The following is a 21,393-nucleotide window of genomic DNA, read 5'->3' as shown; positions in this document are numbered from 1 at the left end:
GAAAGGTCAAATAAAAGTATCCTCTTTCAATTTTTATTTTGCTCACCTATCATTGCTGGTTAGTAATAGTATATATATATATATATATATATATATATATATATATATATATATATATATATATATATACTATTACAGCATACAATATAATCTATCAGTCCACATGAGCAGTACAATATGTATTGCATATTAATAATAATTGGAATTTACAAATAGCTGAAGTCCTTCAGTAGTCTGTTAAGTCCTGGAATTAGCATGTAAGCTAACAAATCACTCATATTCTCATTCACAATAGAGACACTGGGTTTCCCATACACAGATTTATTTGTAGTAATGTGGGAGTTTTCACATGAACATTTCTTCAAAGGAAACCAGTTGTCTACAGAAAGTTTAATTGTCTTCAAGAGGAAAACTTTTTTATTTTCTAAAATCAGTTCATCAAAATAAATGTGTAGTGTTTTGAAACCAAAGTCTTCATTTGTACCCACAACACATCAAGATTTGCTCAAGTCAAAATCTCATAATCTGACACAAATCTGATCTGTGGTAACTGGCAAATGGCATTGTGTAGTCTGAACAGGGCTTTATGGAGTCTGCATCAGTCTCTCACTGTCACTGCAAGTTCACACCGGCCAACTTTTATTCACCAACAAGTTTTGTGAAACTGCAGACAAACGCCCAAAATTGGAGGCAAATCTGTTTGTTCAAGGGAGTAAAAATCAAACAGTGTGAACGATCAAAAACACAATCTAAGAGTGTAGGACAGTTTTCTCTGCATCTCCCCAAACATTTTCTCCTCCCTAATCTTTCTAATTCTCTTTTCAGAGCCGATCATTTGATTGCAGTGTGCAATGTGCACAAATTTGGTTCTCAGTTCATAATAACTTGAAACACATATAGAGTTATTTTGTTTCATTGCAGCCCTGTAGAAACTCTCACAATCTGGTACATCTTCACCCCTCTTCAGTTATTGAGTTTAAATCTTCAGGTTCAAAGGGTTTCATTCCAGTAACTTGAGATGTATTCAAGAGTTTACACTTGTCCCGAGATGCTATCCCGGGAAAGCCTTAAGCTCCGCTGGACAAGGCCTCATTTTTTCTCTCCATTGTGAAGCTTCATGTGATTGATGAGGCTTCTTTTATGTTTAAAGACCTTTCCACACTCACTGCATCGAAAACGCTCTCCTAAGTGAGTCTTCATGTGTTGCTTAATGGAGTCTTTGCATGTGAGACTCTTTCCACAATGATCACATGTGGTTCCAGTGTGACCATTCATGTGGTTCATGAGGCTAGCTTTGGTTGTAAAGCTCTTTCCACAATGAGCACATGCAAACGGCTTCTGTCCGGTGTGACTTATCATGTGGTGTTTGAGTGAGCCTGTATGTGGGAAACTTTTACCACACTCTGTGCATGTGTAAGGTTTCTCTCCAGTGTGAATCCTCATGTGGATGATAAGGTTTTGTTTTTGAGAAAAACCTTTCCTACACTGTGTGCAAATAAAGCTTCTCTCTCCATTGTGAGTTCTCATGTGGGTTTCAAGATTGCCATTTTGCTTACAACTCTTTCCACACTGAGGGCAAGAGTAGAGCCTCTCCCCAGAGTGAATTCTTCTGTGCACTGCCAAGTTTCCTGTAGAATAGAAGCTTTTTCCACACTGTTGGCATGTGTACGGCCTCTCTCCAGTGTGAATTCTCATGTGCACTGTTCAGTTTCCTGTATTATAGAAGCTTTTTCCACACTGTTTGCAGGTGTAAGGTTTCTTTCTAGTGTGAACATCAAGGTTTGGCTTTTGACAGAAACTCTTTCTACTCTGTTTACAGCTGTAATTACACCTAGACTTGGATTTCCGAGATCTTCCACGTGATAAAGTCTTTTTAGTGAGTGTGGGTTTTTCATCAGTCGTTATTTCTTGTTGTTTCTCTTCCATTTCATTCCATTGATGTGTCTGTTCTTTCAGCACTATCAGGTCTTCAAAAAAGAACAAAAAAGTGAACTTTAGTATAAAGGCTTAAAGTGGCAAGCATGAAATGGATGTTTACCCTAAATATGAAAATGAGCTTACCATTTACTCTCCATCATTGGGTTTTAAACATTTCCTGTCTTCTGGAACACAAAGTAAGCCAGCATTTTTATCACTATACCTTATTTAGTGAAGGAAAGTAAATGGTGAGGCTATTTTCATTTCTGTGTCAGAAAGTCATACCAACACTGACTCACATAATCAACGCATCTCTTGACTCTGGTTTATTCCCCACTGTATTACTACTGTAATTGTGAATCTTTACTGTTCCTGTTTCAACAGTGTGCTCTTGCTAAAAGGAGCAATGGCAGAGAGAGACTTCCAGTGCAGACTTTGTTAAGATGCTGCAATCTAATCGTGGGAAAGACACTTGCTCCTGAGCATATTCGAGCTTGGGGATGTGTTGCTGTCACACCGACAAGTCTGCCGTGAGTTTCAAAGAACACATTATACTGACTAGTTGCCAACTTAAATGTACTCTCTCATTTCCAGCGTTCACTAAGACTCACACACACACTCAAGCAGTTTGGCCATGTTTAAAACCACATCTGGCAGCTGTGGGATTCGAACCCACGCCCCCGAAGAGACAGGAGCCTAAATCCGGCGCATTAGACCGATCCAAGCAGAAGCATGCAGTATCATTTTGCAAGTCTGTTTGCTCAAGCAGAGAGGTCATTCTCAAGCATCCTAAAAGGACTGCCTGGCAGCGGTGGGATTCAAACCCACACCACCAAAGAGATTGAAGCCTTAATCCAGCGCCTTAGACCACTCGGCCACGCTACCTTACAAAGCTGCTTTCCCTGAGCAGTTTCGACACCAACTTGTTTCAAGTAGCGCAACAGCTCTGGGAAATGAGTTCAATTTGGCCATGCCTTGCTGGAGCTCCTCCACAAAGAAAGAGAGCTCCTTAATACCAGCTTAGGAAGCACTCCCACCTTCCTGTCAACCACAGTTCTGTCTCTATTTGAGCACACCTCAAGGCATTTGAAGTCTTCTCCAAACGGCAGCCAGCTGCGATGCATTTAAGCACCTGATTACAAGGTAACTGTTATTTCACAAAAGAGTGAAAGTTACTGATTCCATCACAGCAGACCCCACATTGTTGTTGTTATTATATTCAAATATAGTTATAGAGTATTACTACTCTAATTGTGAATCTTTACTGTTCCTGTTTCAATAGGGTGCTTTTGCTAAAAGGAGCAATGGCAGAGAGAGACTTCCAGTGCAGACTTTAAGATGCTGCAATCTAATCGTGAGAAAGACACTTGCTCCTGAGCAGATTCGAGCTTGGGGATGTGTTGCTGTCACACCAACGAGTCTGCCGTGAGTTCCAAAGAACACATTATACTGACTAGTTGCCAACTTAAATGTACTCTCTCACTTCCAGCGTTCGCTGAGAATGCACACACACTCAAGCAGTTTGGCCTTGTTTAAAACCACATCAGGCAGTGGTGGGATTCAAACCCACACCGCCGAAGAGACTGGAGTCTAAATCCAGCACATTAGACCCCTCGGCCACGCTACCCTAGATGTATCTATGCAGTGGTCCCTTTTCTGCCTAATTTTACGGAAGCAGAACAGCAGAGAAGACGCAGAGCTTCCTAGTGAAGCCCTTCAACTTTGGCCAAGGAGTCTACATTTGGATGTGAGTGGAAGCATGCAGTATCTCTTTGCAAGTCTGTTTGCTCAAGCAGAGAGGTCATTCTCATGCATCCTAAAAGGACTGCCTGGCAGCAGTGGGATTCGAACCCACGCCCCCGAAGAGACTGGAGCCTTAATCCAGCGCCTTAGACCGCTCGGCCACGCTACCTTACAAAGCTGCATTCCCTGAGCAGTTTCGACACCAACTTGTTTCAAGTAGCGCAACAGCTCTGGGAAATCAGTTCAATTTAGCCATGCCTAGCTGGAGCTCCTCCACAAAGAAAGAGACCTCCTTAATACCAGCTTAGGAAGCACTCCCACCTTCCTGTCAACCACAGTTCTGTCTCTATTTGAGCACACCTCAAGGCATTTAAAGTCTTCTCCTTACGGCAGCCAGCTGCGATGCATTTAAGCACCTGATTACAAGGTAACTGTTATTTCACAAAAGAGTGAAAGTTACTGATTCCATCACAGCAGACCCCACATTGTTGTTGTTATTATATTCAAATCCAGTTATAGAGTATTACTACTCTAATTGTGAATCTTTACTGTTCCTGTTTCAATAGGGTGCTCTTGCTAAAAGGAGCAATGGCAGAGAGAGACTTCCAGTGCAGACTTTGTTAAGATGCTGCACTCTAATCGTGGGAAAGACACTTGCTCCTGAGCAGATTCGAGCTTGGGGATGTGTTGCTCTCACACCAATGAGTCTGCCGTGAGTTTCAAAGAACACATTATACTGACTAGTTGACGACTTAAATTTACTCTCTCACTTCCAGCGTTCACTGCGAACGCTCACACACTCAAGCAGTTTGGCCGTGTTTAAAACCACATCTGGCAGCCACATCGAACCCACGCCCCCGAAGAGACTGGAGCCTAATTCCAGCGCCTTAGACCCCTCGGCCACGCTACCCTCGATGAATTCATGCAGTGGTCCCTTTTCTGCCCAATTTTACGGAAGCAGAACAGCAGAGAGGACGCAGAGCTTCCTAGTGAAGCCCTTCAACTTTGGCCAAGGAGTCTACATTTGGATGTGAGCTGAAGCGTGCAGTATCACTTTGCAAGTCTGTTTGCTCAAGCAGAGAGGTCATTCTCAAGCATCCTAAAAGGACTGCCTGGCAGCGGTGGGATTCGAACCCACACCCCCGAAGAGACTGGAGCCTTTATCCAGCGCCTTAGAGATCGCTCGGCCACGCTACCTTACAAAGCTGCTTTCCCTGAGCAGTTTCGACACCAACTTGTTTCAAGTAGCACAACATCTCTGGGAAATCAGTTCAATTTAGCCATGCCTAGCTGGAGCTCCTCCACAAAGAAAGAGACCTCCTTAATACCAGCTTAGGAAGCACTCCCGCCTTCCTGTCAACCACAGTTCTGTCTCTATTTGAGCACACCTCAAGGCATTTAAAGTCTTCTCCTTACGGCAGCCAGCTGCGATGCATTTAAGCACCTGATTACAAGGTAACTGTTATTTCACAAAAGAGTGAAAGTTACTGATTCCATCACAGCAGACCCCACATTGTTGTTGTTATTATATTCAAATCCAGTTATAGAGTATTACTACTCTAATTGTGAATCTTTACTGTTCCTGTTTCAATAGGGTGCTCTTGCTAAAAGGAGCAATGGCAGAGAGAGACTTCCAGTGCAGACTTTGTTAAGATGCTGCACTCTAATCGTGGGAAAGACACTTGCTCCTGAGCAGATTCGAGCTTGGGGATGTGTTGTTCTCACACCAACGAGTCTGCCGTGAGTTTCAAAGAACACATTATACTGACTAGTTGACAGCTTAAATTTACTCTCTCACTTCCAGCGCTCACTGCGAATGCTCACACACTCAAGCAGTTTGGCCGTGTTTAAAACCACATCTGGCAGCGGTGGGATTCGAACCCACCCCCCGAAGAGACTGGAGCCTAAATCCAGCGCCTTAGACCCCTCGGCCACGCTACCCTAGATGAATTCATGCAGTGGTCCATTTTCTGCCCAATTTTACGGAAGCAGAACAGCAGAGAGGACGCAGAGCTTCCTAGTGAAGCCCTTCAACTTTGGCCAAGGAGTCTACATTTGGATGTGAGCGGAAGCATGCAGTATCTCTTCGCAAGTCTGTTTGCTCAAGCAGAGAGGTCATTCTCAAGCATCCTAAAAGGACTGCCTGGCAGCGGTGGGATTCGAACCCACGCCCCCGAAGAGACTGGAGCCTTAATCCAGCGCCTTAGACCGCTCGGCCACGCTACCTTACAAAGCTGCTTTCCCTGAGCAGTTTCGACATCAACTTGTTTCAAGTAGCGCAACAGCTCTGGGAAATCAGTTCAATTTAGCCATGCCTAGCTGGAGCTCCTCCACAAAGAAAAAGAGCTCCTTAATACCAGCTTAGGAAGCACTCCCACCTTCCTGTCAACCACAGTTCTGTCTCTATTTGAGCCCTACTCAAAGCATTTGAAGTCTTCTCCTAACGGCAGCCAGCTGCAATGCATTTAAACCTGATTACAAGGTAACTGTTATTTCACAAAAGAGTGAAAGTTACTGATTCCATCACAGCAGACCCCACATTGTTGTTGTTATTATATTCAAATCCAGTTATAGAGTATTACTACTCTAATTGTGAATCTTTACTGTTCCTGTTTCAATAGGGTGCTCTTGCTAAAAGGAGCAATGGCAAAGAGAGACTTCCAGTGCAGACTTTGTTAAGATGCTGCAATCTAATTGTGGGAAAGACACTTGCTCCTGAGCAGATTCGAGCTTGGGGATGTGTTGCTGTCACACCAACGAGTCTGCTGTGAGTTTCAAAGAACACATTATACTGACTAGTTGCCAACTTAAATGTACTCTCTCACTTCCAGCGTTCACTGAGAATGCACACACACTCAAGCAGTTTGGCCTTGTTTAAAACCACACCTGGAAGCGGTGGGATTCGAACCCACGCCCCCGAAGAGACTGGAGCCTAAATCCAGCGCCTTAGACCCCTCGGCCACGCTACCCTCGATTCATGCAGTGGTCCCTTTTCTGCCCAATTTTACGGAAGCAGAACAGCAGAGAGGACGCAGAGCTTCCTAGTGAAGCCTTTCAACTTTGGCCAAGGAGTCTACATTTGGATGTGAGCGGAAGCATGCAGTATCTCTTCGCAAGTCTGTTTGCTCAAGCAGAGAGGTCATTCTCAAGCATCCTAAAAGAACTGCCTGGGAGCAGTGGGATTCGAACCCACGCCCCCAAAGAGACTGGAGCCTTAATCCAGCGCCTTAGACCGCTCGGCCACGCTACCTTACAAAGCTGCTTTCCCTGAGCAGTTTCGACACCAACTTGTTTCAAGTAGCGCAACAGCTCTGGGAAATCAGTTCAATTTAGCCATGCCTAGCTGGAGCTCCTCCACAAAGAAAGAGACCTCCTTAATACCAGCTTAGGAAGCACTCCCACCTTCCTGTCAACCACAGTTCTGTCTCTATTTGAGCACACCTCAAGGCATTTAAAGTCTTCTCCTTACGGCAGCCAGCTGCGATGCATTTAAGCACCTGATTACAAGGTAACTGTTATTTCACAAAAGAGTGAAAGTTACTGATTCCATCACAGCAGACCCCACATTGTTGTTGTTATTATATTCAAATCCAGTTATAGAGTATTACTACTCTAATTGTGAATCTTTACTGTTCCTGTTTCAATAGGGTGCTCTTGCTAAAAGGAGCAATGGCAAAGAGAGACTTCCAGTGCAGACTTTGTTAAGATGCTACATCTAATTGTGGGAAAGACACTTGCTCCTGAGCAGATTCGAGCTTGGGGATGTGTTGCTGTCACACCAACAAGTCTGCCGTGAGTTTCAAAGAACACATTATACTGACTAGTTGCCAACTTAAATGTACTCTCTCACTTCCAGCGTTCACTGAGAATGCACACACACTCAAGCAGTTTGGCCTTGTTTAAAACCACACCTGGCAGCGGTGGGATTCGAACCCACGCTCCCGAAGAAACTGGAGCCTAAATCCAGCGCCTTAGACCCCTCGGCCACGCTACCCTAAATGAATTCATGCAGTGGTCCATTTTCTGCCCAATTTTACGGAAGCAGAACAGCAGAGAGGACGCAGAGCCTCTTCAACTTTGGCCAAGGAGTCTACATTTGGATGTGAGCGGAAGCATGCAGTATCTCTTCGCAAGTCTGTTTGCTCAAGCAGAGAGGTCATTCTCAAGCATCCTAAAAGGACTGCCTGGCAGCGGTGGGATTCGAACCCACGCCCCCGAAGAGACTGGAGCCTTAATCCAGCGCCTTAGACCGCTCGGCCACGCTACCTTACAAAGCTGCTTTCCCTGAGCAGTTTCGACATCAACTTGTTTCAAGTAGCGCAACAGCTCTGGGAAATCAGTTCAATTTAGCCATGCCTAGCTGGAGCTCCTCCACAAAGAAAAAGAGCTCCTTAATACCAGCTTAGGAAGCACTCCCACCTTCCTGTCAACCACAGTTCTGTCTCTATTTGAGCCCTACTCAAGGCATTTGAAGTCTTCTCCTAACGGCAGCCAGCTGCAATGCATTTAAACCTGATTACAAGGTAACTGTTATTTCACAAAAGAGTGAAAGTTACTGATTCCATCACAGCAGACCCCACATTGTTGTTGTTATTATATTCAAATCCAGTTATAGAGTATTACTACTCTAATTGTGAATCTTTACTGTTCCTGTTTCAATAGGGTGCTCTTGCTAAAAGGAGCAATGGCAAAGAGAGACTTCCAGTGCAGACTTTGTTAAGATGCTGCAATCTAATTGTGGGAAAGACACTTGCTCCTGAGCAGATTCGAGCTTGGGGATGTGTTGCTGTCACACCAACGAGTCTGCCGTGAGTTTCAAAGAACACATTATACTGACTAGTTGCCAACTTAAATGTACTCTCTCACTTCCAGCGTTCACTGAGAATGCACACACACTCAAGCAGTTTGGCCTTGTTTAAAACCACACCTGGCAGCGGTGGGATTCGAACCCACGCTCCCGAAGAGACTGGAGCCTTAATCCAGCGCCTTAGACCCCTCGGCCACGCTACCCTAGATGAAATCATGCCGTGGTCCATTTTCTGCCCAATTTTACGGAAGCAGAACAGCAGAGAGGACGCAGAGCTTCCTAGTGAAGCCCTTCAACTTTGGCCAAGGAGTCTACATTTGGATGTGAGCGGAAGCATGCAGTATCTCTTCGCAAGTCTGTTTGCTCAAGCAGAGAGGTCATTCTCAAGCATCCTAAAAGGGCTGCCTGGCAGCGGTGGGATTCGAACCCACACCCCCGAAGAGACTGGAGCCTTAATCCAGCGCCTTAGACCGCTCGGCCACGCTACCTTACAAAGCTGCTTTCCCTGAGCAGTTTCGACACCAACTTGTTTCAAGTAGCACAACAGCACTGGGAAATCAATTCAATTTAGCCATGCCTTGCTGGAGCTCCTCCACAAAGAAAAAGAGCTCCTTAATACCAGCTTAGGAAGCACTCCCACCTTCCTGTCAACCACAGTTCTGTCTCTATTTGAGCCCTACTCAAGGCATTTGAAGTCTTCTCCTAACGGCAGCCAGCTGCAATGCATTTAAACCTGATTACAAGGTAACTGTTATTTCACAAAAGAGTGAGAGTTACTGATTCCATCACAGCAGACCCCACATTGTTGTTGTTATTATATTCAAATCCAGTTATAGAGTATTACTACTCTAATTGTGAATCTTTACTGTTCCTGTTTCAATAGGGTGCTCTTGCTAAAAGGAGCAATGGCAAAGAGAGACTTCCAGTGCAGACTTTGTTAAGATGCTGCAATCTAATTGTGGGAAAGACACTTGCTCCTGAGCAGATTCGAGCTTGGGGATGTGTTGCTGTCACACCAACGAGTCTGCTGTGAGTTTCAAAGAACACATTATACTGACTAGTTGCCAACTTAAATGTACTCTCTCACTTCCAGCGTTCACTGAGAATGCACACACACTCAAGCAGTTTGGCCTTGTTTAAAACCACACCTGGCAGCGGTGGGATTCAAACCCACGCCCCCGAAGAGACTGGAGCCTAAATCCAGCGCCTTAGACCCCTCGGCCACGCTACCCTCGATGAATTTATGCAGTGGTCCCTTTTCTGCCCAATTTTACGGAAGCAGAACAGCAGAGAGGACGCAGAGCTTCCTAGTGAAGCCCTTCAACTTTGGCCAAGGAGTCTACATTTGGATGTGAGCGGAAGCATGCAGTATCTCTTCGCAAGTCTGTTTGCTCAAGCAGAGAGGTCATTCTCAAGCATCCTAAAAGAACTGCCTGGCAGCGGTGGGATTCGAACCCACACCCCCGAAGAGACTGGAGCCTTAATCCAGCGCCTTAGACCGCTCGGCCACGCTACCTTACAAAGCTGCTTTCCCTGAGCAGTTTCGACACCAACTTGTTTCAAGTAGCGCAACAGCTCTGGGAAATCAGTTCAATTTAGCCATGCCTAGCTGGAGCTCCTCCACAAAGAAAGAGACCTCCTTAATACCAGCTTAGGAAGCACTCCTGCCTTCCTGTCAACCACAGTTCTGTCTCTATTTGAGCACACCTCAAGGCATTTAAAGTCTTCTCCTTACGGCAGCCAGCTGCGATGCATTTAAGCACCTAATTACAAGGTAACTGTTATTTCACAAAAGAGTGAAAGTTACTAATTCCATCACAGCAGACCCCACATTGTTGTTGTTATTATATTCAAATCCAGTTATAGAGTATTACTACTCTAATTGTGAATCTTTACTGTTCCTGTTTCAATAGGGTGCTCTTGCTAAAAGGAGCAATGGCAAAGAGAGACTTCCAGTGCAGACTTTGTTAAGATGCTGCAATCTAATTGTGGGAAAGACACTTGCTCCTGAGCAGATTCGAGCTTGGGGATGTGTTGCTGTCACACCAACGAGTCTGCCGTGAGTTTCAAAGAACACATTATACTGACTAGTTGACGACTTAAATTTACTCTCTCACTTCCAGCGCTCACACACTCAAGCAGTTTGGCCGTGTTTAAAACCACATCTGGCAGCGGTGGGATTCGAACCCACGCTCCCGAAGAGACTGGAGCCTTAATCCAGCGCCTTAGACCCCTCGGCCACGCTACCCTAGATGAAATCATGCCGTGGTCCATTTTCTGCCCAATTTTACGGAAGCAGAACAGCAGAGAGGACGCAGAGCTTCCTAGTGAAGCCCTTCAACTTTGGCCAAGGAGTCTACATTTGGATGTGAGCGGAAGCATGCAGTATCTCTTCGCAAGTCTGTTTGCTCAAGCAGAGAGGTCATTCTCAAGCATCCTAAAAGGACTGCCTGGCAGCGGTGGGATTCGAACCCACGCCCCCGAAGAGACTGGAGCCTTAATCCAGCGCCTTAGACCGCTCGGCCACGCTACCTTACAAAGCTGCTTTCCCTGAGCAGTTTCGACATCAACTTGTTTCAAGTAGCGCAACAGCTCTGGGAAATCAGTTCAATTTAGCCATGCCTAGCTGGAGCTCCTCCACAAAGAAAAAGAGCTCCTTAATACCAGCTTAGGAAGCACTCCCACCTTCCTGTCAACCACAGTTCTGTCTCTATTTGAGCCCTACTCAAGGCATTTGAAGTCTTCTCCTAACGGCAGCCAGCTGCAATGCATTTAAACCTGATTACAAGGTAACTGTTATTTCACAAAAGAGTGAAAGTTACTGATTCCATCACAGCAGACCCCACATTGTTGTTGTTATTATATTCAAATCCAGTTATAGAGTATTACTACTCTAATTGTGAATCTTTACTGTTCCTGTTTCAATAGGGTGCTCTTGCTAAAAGGAGCAATGGCAAAGAGAGACTTCCAGTGCAGACTTTGTTAAGATGCTGCAATCTAATTGTGGGAAAGACACTTGCTCCTGAGCAGATTCGAGCTTGGGGATGTGTTGCTGTCACACCAACGAGTCTGCTGTGAGTTTCAAAGAACACATTATACTGACTAGTTGCCAACTTAAATGTACTCTCTCACTTCCAGCGTTCACTGAGAATGCACACACACTCAAGCAGTTTGGCCTTGTTTAAAACCACACCTGGCAGCGGTGGGATTCAAACCCACGCCCCCGAAGAGACTGGAGCCTAAATCCAGCGCCTTAGACCCCTCGGCCACGCTACCCTCGATGAATTTATGCAGTGGTCCCTTTTCTGCCCAATTTTACGGAAGCAGAACAGCAGAGAGGACGCAGAGCTTCCTAGTGAAGCCCTTCAACTTTGGCCAAGGAGTCTACATTTGGATGTGAGCGGAAGCATGCAGTATCTCTTCGCAAGTCTGTTTGCTCAAGCAGAGAGGTCATTCTCAAGCATCCTAAAAGAACTGCCTGGCAGCGGTGGGATTCGAACCCACACCCCCGAAGAGACTGGAGCCTTAATCCAGCGCCTTAGACCGCTCGGCCACGCTACCTTACAAAGCTGCTTTCCCTGAGCAGTTTCGACACCAACTTGTTTCAAGTAGCGCAACAGCTCTGGGAAATCAGTTCAATTTAGCCATGCCTAGCTGGAGCTCCTCCACAAAGAAAGAGACCTCCTTAATACCAGCTTAGGAAGCACTCCTGCCTTCCTGTCAACCACAGTTCTGTCTCTATTTGAGCACACCTCAAGGCATTTAAAGTCTTCTCCTTACGGCAGCCAGCTGCGATGCATTTAAGCACCTAATTACAAGGTAACTGTTATTTCACAAAAGAGTGAAAGTTACTAATTCCATCACAGCAGACCCCACATTGTTGTTGTTATTATATTCAAATCCAGTTATAGAGTATTACTACTCTAATTGTGAATCTTTACTGTTCCTGTTTCAATAGGGTGCTCTTGCTAAAAGGAGCAATGGCAAAGAGAGACTTCCAGTGCAGACTTTGTTAAGATGCTGCAATCTAATTGTGGGAAAGACACTTGCTCCTGAGCAGATTCGATTCAGATTCATTCTCAAGCATCCTAAAAGGACTGCCTGGCAGCGGTGGGATTCAAACCCACGCTCCCAAAGAGACTGGAGCCTTAATCCAGCACCTTAGACCACTCGGCCACGCTACCTTACTAAGCAGCTTTCCCTGAGCAGTTTCGACACCAACTTGTTTCAAGTAGCGCAACAGCTCTGGGAAATCAGTTCAATTTAGCCATGCCTTGCTGGAGCTCCTCCACAAAGAAAGAGAGCTCCTTAATACCAGCTTAGGAAGCACTCCCACCTTCCTGTCAACCACAGTTCTGTCTCTATTTGAGCCCTACTCAAGGCATTTGAAGTGTTCTCCTAACGGCAGCCAGCTGCAATGCATTTAAACCTTATTACAAGGTAACTGTTATTTCACAAAAGAGTGAAAGTTACTGATTCCATCACAGCAGACCCCACATTGTTGTTGTTATTATATTCAAATCCAGTTATAGAGTATTACTACTCTAATTGTGAATCTTTACTGTTCCTGTTTCAATAGGGTGCTCTTGCTAAAAGGAGCAATGGCAGAGAGAGACTTCCAGTGCAGACTTTGTTAAGATGCTGCAATCTAATCGTGGGAAAGACACTTGCTCCTGAGCAGATTCGAGCTTTTTTTTTTTCTTTTTTCTTTATTAAAAAATACATCATCAACAATCTTGACATTTATACATACAAATATTTAAAAGATAAAATATTTAAAAATCTCCAGGTAAGAAAACTTCAAAACCAGTCCAAGTTTGTACAATATATGGATTATTTTTTGTAATACATTTTTCAAAAATGTCCATCTTTTCATACATTTTGCAATAGTCATATATAACCATTATTTCCTCAGTCACAATCTGTTTATACAACAAAACCAATGGAATTTCTTTTTTCTTTTGTTTCATAATATTTCTTCTTTTCCATATTGTAAATCTTGCAAGAGTCAACATATAATTAAGAGCAAACTTATTTTTTGTTTTCCCATTAAAACCAAATAAAAACAGTGTATCCCATTCTTCTAAAATAATGTTTTCATCATACAGAAAATTACACACCATTGTTTTCAACATCTTCATAAAATCACTCAACTTTTTACAATTTAAAAATAGGTGTAACACACCTTCCTTTTTTTCCAAACACACTTTACACAAATCATCTTGTGATACCCCAATCTTTTTAAAGATGATCTCTGTCATTATGCAGTTGTGTCTTAACATAAAATCAAAGTTTTCCAATGCTGGACTTTTTAAAATTGATCTTACATTTTTCCATATGTTTGAAGTATCAAAGTTTTCAAATAACTTTTCCCAAAATTCTCTTGATTTAGGTTTTTTAAACACAGTATTACACAAACATGTATAAAACATCTTGATAGGACAATCATTGATACTAATTTTATCCTCATCCATTTTTAAAAAAACTTTTATTTTTCTATTTTCAGTTTCTTTTTCATTCTCTTCAATAGTTTTGATCCAGTGATCTGGTAATGCTAATCTTAACTGTATTGATCTTCAATTTTTTCTTTATCATCTATATCCTCTATTTCCTCCAGAGTATGTATTATTGCTTGAGTCGGTAAAAACCCAGGTTTTTATTCATATAAAATGTCTTTTACTTTTCTAAAACCCACTGCATACCAGTTATCATAAAACATTTGCTTTTTGCTTTTATTGTTCTGATTTAAAAATAGGGGTTGCTGTAAATAAAGTTTTCTCCCTTCAATCTCAGTTTGTATATTATTATAAAAGCATTTCCATGTTCTCAACAACTCCTTATAAAACTCAGGAATATTTTTTATCATGCGGTCTTTAAATGCCATCCATAAGAAATCATCTCCTATTTGTCCACATTTATTAATAAAATAACTCATTATGCTTTTCCATGGAATATTGTCTTCATTTAAAAACTTTTTTAATGTTTTAATTCTCATGCTTTTCATTCTTATCCATGGATCTATAAGTCCTAGTCCTCCCTCATCCACCTTTCCAATGATAGTGTTATATGCAATTTTAGATGGTTTATCATCCCATAAAAACTTTAAAATCATAGTTTTTATTTTCTTATACACCCACGTAGGTAGACTAACAACACTTAAAACATACCACATCTTAGATAGAAAAAGAGAATTTAATACCAGTACTTTTCCTTTTAAAAACAACACTCTCTGTTTCCAAAAACATAATCTTTTTTCCATTTTATTTATAAGTTCATCCCAAATTATTTCTCTAGTTTTAATTTCATCATATCCCAGTGTAATGCCTAAGATCTTTATGTAATTTTTTTGTTCTTTATATTCCCAATTTCCTTGTGGAAGGTCTACTTTACCCATCTTCATATATTCAGTTTTTTCTTTATTTACTTTTGCTCCCGATCCTCGACAATATTTATCAAATATTTCCATAGCTTTTCCAACACTTTTAAAATCTTTTAAAAATAGAGTGGTATCATCAGCATACTGGAAAATTTTCTGCTCTGTTCTATTGATTTCTATTTTAAACCCTTTAATTTCCTTTTCTCCATTTATAGCTAAGCCTAATGGTTCAGCAAGTAATGTGTATAATAACGCTGATAAAGGACATCCTTGTCTTATAGATCTAGAAATCTCAATGTAGTCGGTTAAAAATCCATTTATTTTAAAACAACTAAAAATATCTGTATAAAAAACATTTTATCCACTTAATAAAATTCTCACCAAAGCCAAATTTTTGTATTATGTCAAATAAATAGCTATGCTCAACTCTATCAAAAGCCTTTTCTAGATCTATGCTGAATAAAAATCCTTCATCTTTTTTTTCTTTTATGTACCAGATTAAATCTCTGATGCTTGTTACTGTGTCTGCTATATCTCTTCCTATAACACCATAAGCCTGGTTAGTAGTAATAAGAGTGGGAACTACCTTTTTAAGCCTGTTTGCTAAAATCTTTGCTAATATTTTATAATCTGTATTAAGCATACTTAAAGGTCTATAATTTTGCAAATCATCTTTATCACCTTTATTTTTATAAATTATTTTAATCATTCCTTTCTTCATACTCTCACTCAACTGTCCTTTTTTAAAAATAGCAATAAAAAGATCTTTTAAAATTGGAATTAAAACATCTTTAAAAGTCTTATAAAATTCGGATGACAAACCATCTAAACCAGGGCTTTTCCCATTACTTAATTGTGTTATAGCTTCGTTTATCTCATGTTCAGTTATATCACCATTACACAGTTCTTTATCCTCTTCACTTACTTTAACCTTTATTTGATTTAATAAAAAATCCTTATCTTCTTCATGAACTCCTTTTGCTTTAAACAAAGTTTCATAGAAATCTTTAACGGTTCTTAAAATACTTTCTTTATCTTTGACAGTTTTCTCTTTTGTTGAGACATTCTTTATCAAATCTGCTTTTTGTCGTGTTTTTTCTAGATCATAAAAGAACTTTGTACTTCTTTCTCCTTCCACTGTATTTTTCATCTTACTTCTTATTCTAGCTCCCATACATTTTTCCTCTTCTAGTTTTTTCAGTTTCTCTTCTAATTTCACTATTCTCCTAATATCCATATTTCCTTCTGTTATCTTTTCCATTTCATTCTCCCATTCTTTGTTTAATTGTCTTTCTTTAGCTCTTTTGGCTTTCTGCATTTTCTTTGAACATTCCATTGAAAATCTTTTGGCCTCTAATTTTACATTGTCCCACCACACACTTATTTCTTCATCATATAACTCATCATTCACACTATTAATAATCATGTTTTCCATTCCAATTTTATAAAAATCATTCTTTAAAAGCTCTGTATTAAACACCCATACACCTGGTCCTCTTTCAACTCCACTGAAATCCATTATTACATACAGAAAATCATGGTCACTACAGCTAAAAATCTTGTAAAAAATATTTGAAATAAAAGATTCTAAATTTCTGGTACATAAAACATAGTCTAATCTACTTTGTTTTAAAACTGTATTCACCCACTGCCTTCTTGAGTATTCTCTTTTGACTCTATTTCTCTCTCTCCATACATCTACATATTTATGTTTTTCAATCATGTGTTTCAGTTCTCTTCTTCCAACATCTGCTCTATACACCATATGATCATCTACATCTATTCTTTCTAAAACAGTATTAAAATCCCCTAAAACAATAACATTATTCCATCCACTCATTAAAGCACTTAGATCTTTAAAAAAAGTAACTCTTTCCAAGTCTTCATTTGGAGCATGTATGTTACATATTGTTATTTCTTCATCCTTATTCATAATTTTAATAGTTAAAATCCTTCCATAATTATCTTTAAATAAAATATCAAATGTATATCCTATTCCCCTTCTAATTAGTATTGCCATGCCTTTTTTCTTATTTGGGTCATTATTATACAATATTTCCCCATCCCAACATTTTTTTAAATCATTAACAATGTTTTCATTCCATCCAGTCTCTTGTATACATATAACATCACATTTTTCTGTTAAAGCAATTACATTTTTAAACTTCACTTTGGATGACAGCCCTCTTACATTAATTGAAACCAAACATCAGTTGTTCATTAGAAATATAAAAGAAAACAAGCTATCCAAACAAAAGAAAATCCAAATGAAACAAACCATCAATCATTTGTAGTCTTTTTTATGATCTAAAATCGTAAATCAGTTCTGTCAGTTTTTAGTTTTGCTTTTGCTTCCTTTCGTAATTTCTGTTTCTTAAGCACTTGCTGAATATTCAATTGTACAGTTTTTCTGCGTCTTCTGTTTATGCTGTCTATTGTTCTGTCTTTAGTCCCAATATTTATTTCTTCAATATCATCATCATCGCTTACCTCTTTCTCAATTCTGCTTTCTGTATTTTCACCTGCTGCTCCATGTTCTTCTTCCATGTCGTGTCCATCGTCTTTCATTAGATGTTGTGCCTCAGTCTCTGCTGCATCTCCTTCATCCTCTTCACTCATGGCCTGCTCCTCTTCTTGTTCATTCAAATCATCCGGTGGTAATTCCTGTACTTCCTCTTCCCGTTCTTCATTGCTTGATTTCTCCATTTGTTTGTTCGTTTCCATAACTCCAGTCTCTTCCTCATCCGATTCACATCTGCACCACAATATTGTCTTTTTGCAGCCTTGGCACCGTGGGGCTTTACAGTCCCGCGCAAAATGCCCCTGCTCCAGACATTCTCTACACACAAATTGTGGGCAGTCTTTTTTTTCATGCTCAGCACTTCCACATAATCTGCATGTTTTTATCTGCTGATTATGTATCACTCTAAAATATTTTGGTCCTTCCTCTGTGTCAAACTTTACATTGTAAGGAAGACTCATGACTTCTTTTGGAAATTTCACCCTGATAAACCTTGTTCCATCCGCCACAGTTGTTCCTGGATTATCTTCTTCTCAGAGGGAGAATTGGAGAAACTCCCCAGTTCACAAGCTTTTGGATAATTTCACTATCTTGAATATAGTTGGGTAAATTTAAGAAAGAAACCATTCTCTCAGTTGCACAGAGTTTTGATATTTCACAGAATTGTTGGTTAATCATTAGTCCATCCATTAAGTGATCACAGTCCGTTTCATTTTCCATAGTTAGTTCATAGTCAAAATTGGACTTTTTCCTCAGTCCAAACAATTTTCCAATTCCAGTCTTATCTTCCACAGCCTTTATAATCATAGTTATGGTGATATTTTCAGGATCTTTCACAGTCAATGTCAAAGTTGTTTCTTTTTTTATATTGTCGCTGAAATCTAGCTTGACTTTTCAGTTTGTTTATCATCTCATTTATTTGACTTGTTTGTTGGGTATTTTCTAAACGTTCAGCAATTGCTTTACCTTTCATTTGTTGTATTTCTCCACTTCCTTCTTTGCTTGTGTCTGATTTATTTCTCCTCCTTCTTGCCACAACAGTTGCCCATGTGTCATTATTGTCGATGCCATTGTTTGAATCTCTTGTGTTGTTATCTTCAGGAGTAGCTTTCAGATCGGGCATGTCCAGGGTGGTTTTAATCTGTGATTTTTCATTGCATGAACGAGAATCATACTCCTAGACCAGCAAGCCACTATGCAAAGGAATGTTTTATGTGGCGACACTATCTGCTGACAAATTGGAATTCTTTGAAAGATGTTTTTACGAAAGATATAATGCCCTGTAAAACACAGTACACCTGCAAGGGCTCATCCGAGAATTGAACCTCTCACAATCGAAGCGAGAATCATACTCATAGACCTATGAACCACTAAATTGAGAGGATTTCACAAGGCGTCAGATAGTCAGAAATCTTTCTCTAACGAATCAAGGGCACCCTAAGTAAGAATCATACCCCTAGACCACCGAGCCACTGCAAAACAGCAACTTTATATGGCAACACTATCTGCTGACAAACTGGCATTCTCAGAAAAAAGGCCTCTGTGTAAGCCACAACGACCTTAAAAAAACAGCAGACAACTGTAAGGGCTCAACCGAAATTTGAATCTGGGATTTTTCATTGCATGAACGAAAATCATACTCCTAGACCAGCAAGCCACTATGCAAAGGAATGTTTTATGTGGCGACACTATCTGCGGACAAACTGGAATTCTTCGAAAAATGTTTTTTATGAAAGACATAATGCCCTGTAAAACAACAGAATAACTGCAAGGGCTCGTCCGGGATTTTAACCCGGGACCACTCGCACCCTAAGCGAGATTCATACCACCAGACCAACGAGCCACAAAAGCTTGAATATTTCACAAGACATCAGAAGCAACAGATGGTCAGAAATCCTTATCTAACAAACATTGAAGCAGGGCTTTTGCTTCATTTGGATCCGGGACTTCTGCAATGGTTCGTCCAGGATTTGAAAACGGGACCTCTCGCACCTTATGCGAGAATCATGCCCGTAGACCAACGAGCAACTGCAAAACAGCCACTTTACATGGCAACACTATCTGCCGACAAACCGGCATTCTCAGAAAAAGGCCTCTGTGTAAGCCACAATGCCCTTACAAAACAAAAGACAACTGTAAAGGTTCAACTGAAATTTGAACCTAAGATTTCTCATGGCATGAACGAGAATCAAACTCTTAAACCAGCAAGCCACTATGCAAGAAATATTTTATGGGGCGACACTATCTGTTGACAAACTGGAATTCTTTGAAAGACGTTTTTACGAAAGACATAAAAGACATAATGCCCTGTAAAACACATTACACCTGCAAGGGCTAATCCGGGAATTGAACCCGGGTCCTCCCGCAATCAAAGCGAGAATCATACCCATAGACCAATGAGCCACTAAATTGAGAGAATTTCACAAGACGTCAGATAGACAGAAATCTTTCTCTAACAAATCAAGGGCACCCTAAGTGAGAATCATACCCTTAGACCACAGAGCCACTGCAAAACAGCAACTTTATATGGCAACACTATCTGCTGACAAACTGGCATTTTCAGAAAAAAGGATTCTGTGTGAGCCACAACGACCTTACAAAACAGCAGACAACTGTAAGGGCTCAACCGAAATTTGAATCTGGGATTTTTCATTGAATGAACGAAAATCATACTCCTAGACCAGCAAGCCACTATGCAAAGGAATGTTTTATGTGGCGACACTATCTGCTGACAAATTGAAATTCTTCGAAAGACATTTTTATAAAAGACATAATGCCCTGTAAAACCACAGAATAACTGCAAGGGCTCGTCCGAGATTTGAACCCGGGACCTCTCGCACCCTAAGCGAGAATCATACACCTAGACCAACGAGCCACAAAACCCTGAATATTTCACATCAGAAGCAACAGATGGTCAGAAATCCTTATCTAACAAACATTGAAGCAGGGCTTTTGCTTCATTTGGACCCGGGACATCTGCAATGGTTCGTCCAGGATTTGAAAACGGGACCTCTTGCACCTTATGCGAGAGTCAAGCTCGTAGACCAACGAGCAACTGCAAAACAGCCACTTTACATGGCAACACTATCTGCTGACAAACTGACATTCTCAGAAAAAAGGGCTCTGTGTAAGCCACAACGACCTTAAAAAAACAGCAGACAACTGTAAGGGCTCAACCGAAATTTAAATCTGGGATTTTTCATTGCATGAACGAAAATCATACTCCTAGACCAGCAAGCCACTATGCAAAGGAATGTTTTATGTGGCAACACTATCTGCTGACAACCTGGAATTCTTCGAAAGACATTTTAATGAAAGACATAGTGCCCTGTAAAACACATAACACCTGCAAGGGCTCGTCCGGGATTTGAACCCGGGACCTCTCACACCCGAAGCGAGAATCATACCCCTAGACCAACGAGCCACTAATTTGAATTAATTTCACATGGTGTCAGAAGCATCAGATAGTCAGAAATCTTTCTCTAACGAATCAAGGGCACCCTAAGCGAGAATCATACCCCTAGACCAACGAGCCACTGCAAAACAGTAACTTTATATGGCAACACTATCAGCTGACGAACTGGCATTCTCAGAAAAAAGGCCTCTGTGTAAGCCACAACGCCCTTACAAACCAAAAGACAACTGTAAGGGTTCAACTGAAATTTGAAACTAGGATTTCTCATGGCATGAACGAGAATCAAACTGCTAGACCAGCAAGCCACTATGCAAAGGAATGTTTTATGTGGCGACACTATCTGCTGACAAACTGGAATTCTTCGAAAGACATTTTAATGAAAGACATAGTGCCCTGTAAAACATATAACACCTGCAAGGGCTCGTCCGGGATTTGAACCCGGGACCTCTCACACCCAAAGCGAGAATCATACCCCTAGACCAACGAGCCACTAAATTGAATTAACTTCACATGATGTCAGAAGCATCAGATAGTCAGAAAACTTTCGCAACCGAAGCGAGAATCATACCCATAGACCAATGAACCACTAAATTGAGAGAATTTCACAAGGCGTC

The 21,393-nt window shown here is 41.2% G+C and overlaps 19 non-coding genes and 1 pseudogene across 19 annotated transcripts; all 20 read right to left on the bottom strand.

The window, feature by feature from the left end:
- Positions 1 to 993: 993 nt before the first annotated feature.
- LOC101886524 (uncharacterized) lies at positions 994 to 17,567 on the bottom strand (annotated as a pseudogene).
- Positions 2,721 to 2,802, bottom strand: trnal-aag (transfer RNA leucine (anticodon AAG)). The gene has a single exon. It is a non-coding gene; the product is annotated as a tRNA-Leu (tRNA).
- On the bottom strand, positions 3,748 to 3,829 carry trnal-aag (transfer RNA leucine (anticodon AAG)). Its single transcript has one exon. It is a non-coding gene; the product is annotated as a tRNA-Leu (tRNA).
- Positions 5,521 to 5,601, bottom strand: trnal-uag (transfer RNA leucine (anticodon UAG)). Its single transcript has one exon. It is a non-coding gene; the product is annotated as a tRNA-Leu (tRNA).
- trnal-aag (transfer RNA leucine (anticodon AAG)) lies at positions 5,805 to 5,886 on the bottom strand. Its single transcript has one exon. It is a non-coding gene; the product is annotated as a tRNA-Leu (tRNA).
- Positions 6,548 to 6,629, bottom strand: trnal-uag (transfer RNA leucine (anticodon UAG)). Its single transcript has one exon. It is a non-coding gene; the product is annotated as a tRNA-Leu (tRNA).
- Positions 6,829 to 6,910, bottom strand: trnal-aag (transfer RNA leucine (anticodon AAG)). The gene has a single exon. It is a non-coding gene; the product is annotated as a tRNA-Leu (tRNA).
- Positions 7,573 to 7,654, bottom strand: trnal-uag (transfer RNA leucine (anticodon UAG)). The gene has a single exon. It is a non-coding gene; the product is annotated as a tRNA-Leu (tRNA).
- On the bottom strand, positions 7,846 to 7,927 carry trnal-aag (transfer RNA leucine (anticodon AAG)). Its single transcript has one exon. It is a non-coding gene; the product is annotated as a tRNA-Leu (tRNA).
- Positions 8,589 to 8,670, bottom strand: trnal-uag (transfer RNA leucine (anticodon UAG)). Its single transcript has one exon. It is a non-coding gene; the product is annotated as a tRNA-Leu (tRNA).
- On the bottom strand, positions 8,874 to 8,955 carry trnal-aag (transfer RNA leucine (anticodon AAG)). The gene has a single exon. It is a non-coding gene; the product is annotated as a tRNA-Leu (tRNA).
- On the bottom strand, positions 9,617 to 9,698 carry trnal-aag (transfer RNA leucine (anticodon AAG)). Its single transcript has one exon. It is a non-coding gene; the product is annotated as a tRNA-Leu (tRNA).
- Positions 9,902 to 9,983, bottom strand: trnal-aag (transfer RNA leucine (anticodon AAG)). The gene has a single exon. It is a non-coding gene; the product is annotated as a tRNA-Leu (tRNA).
- trnal-aag (transfer RNA leucine (anticodon AAG)) lies at positions 10,634 to 10,715 on the bottom strand. The gene has a single exon. It is a non-coding gene; the product is annotated as a tRNA-Leu (tRNA).
- On the bottom strand, positions 10,919 to 11,000 carry trnal-aag (transfer RNA leucine (anticodon AAG)). The gene has a single exon. It is a non-coding gene; the product is annotated as a tRNA-Leu (tRNA).
- trnal-uag (transfer RNA leucine (anticodon UAG)) lies at positions 11,662 to 11,743 on the bottom strand. Its single transcript has one exon. It is a non-coding gene; the product is annotated as a tRNA-Leu (tRNA).
- Positions 11,947 to 12,028, bottom strand: trnal-aag (transfer RNA leucine (anticodon AAG)). The gene has a single exon. It is a non-coding gene; the product is annotated as a tRNA-Leu (tRNA).
- trnal-aag (transfer RNA leucine (anticodon AAG)) lies at positions 12,570 to 12,651 on the bottom strand. The gene has a single exon. It is a non-coding gene; the product is annotated as a tRNA-Leu (tRNA).
- A 3,149-nt stretch (positions 17,568 to 20,716) lies between the features above and the next one.
- On the bottom strand, positions 20,717 to 20,788 carry trnap-cgg (transfer RNA proline (anticodon CGG)). The gene has a single exon. It is a non-coding gene; the product is annotated as a tRNA-Pro (tRNA).
- Positions 20,789 to 21,196: 408 nt separating this feature from the next.
- Positions 21,197 to 21,268, bottom strand: trnap-ugg (transfer RNA proline (anticodon UGG)). The gene has a single exon. It is a non-coding gene; the product is annotated as a tRNA-Pro (tRNA).
- Between the last annotated feature and the right edge of the window lie 125 nt (positions 21,269 to 21,393).

This window comes from Danio rerio, chromosome 4 (assembly GCF_049306965.1).
Source record: "Danio rerio strain Tuebingen ecotype United States chromosome 4, GRCz12tu, whole genome shotgun sequence".
Classification (NCBI taxonomy): Eukaryota; Metazoa; Chordata; class Actinopteri; order Cypriniformes; family Danionidae; genus Danio; species Danio rerio.
This window is presented reverse-complemented; position numbering and strand designations above follow the sequence as displayed.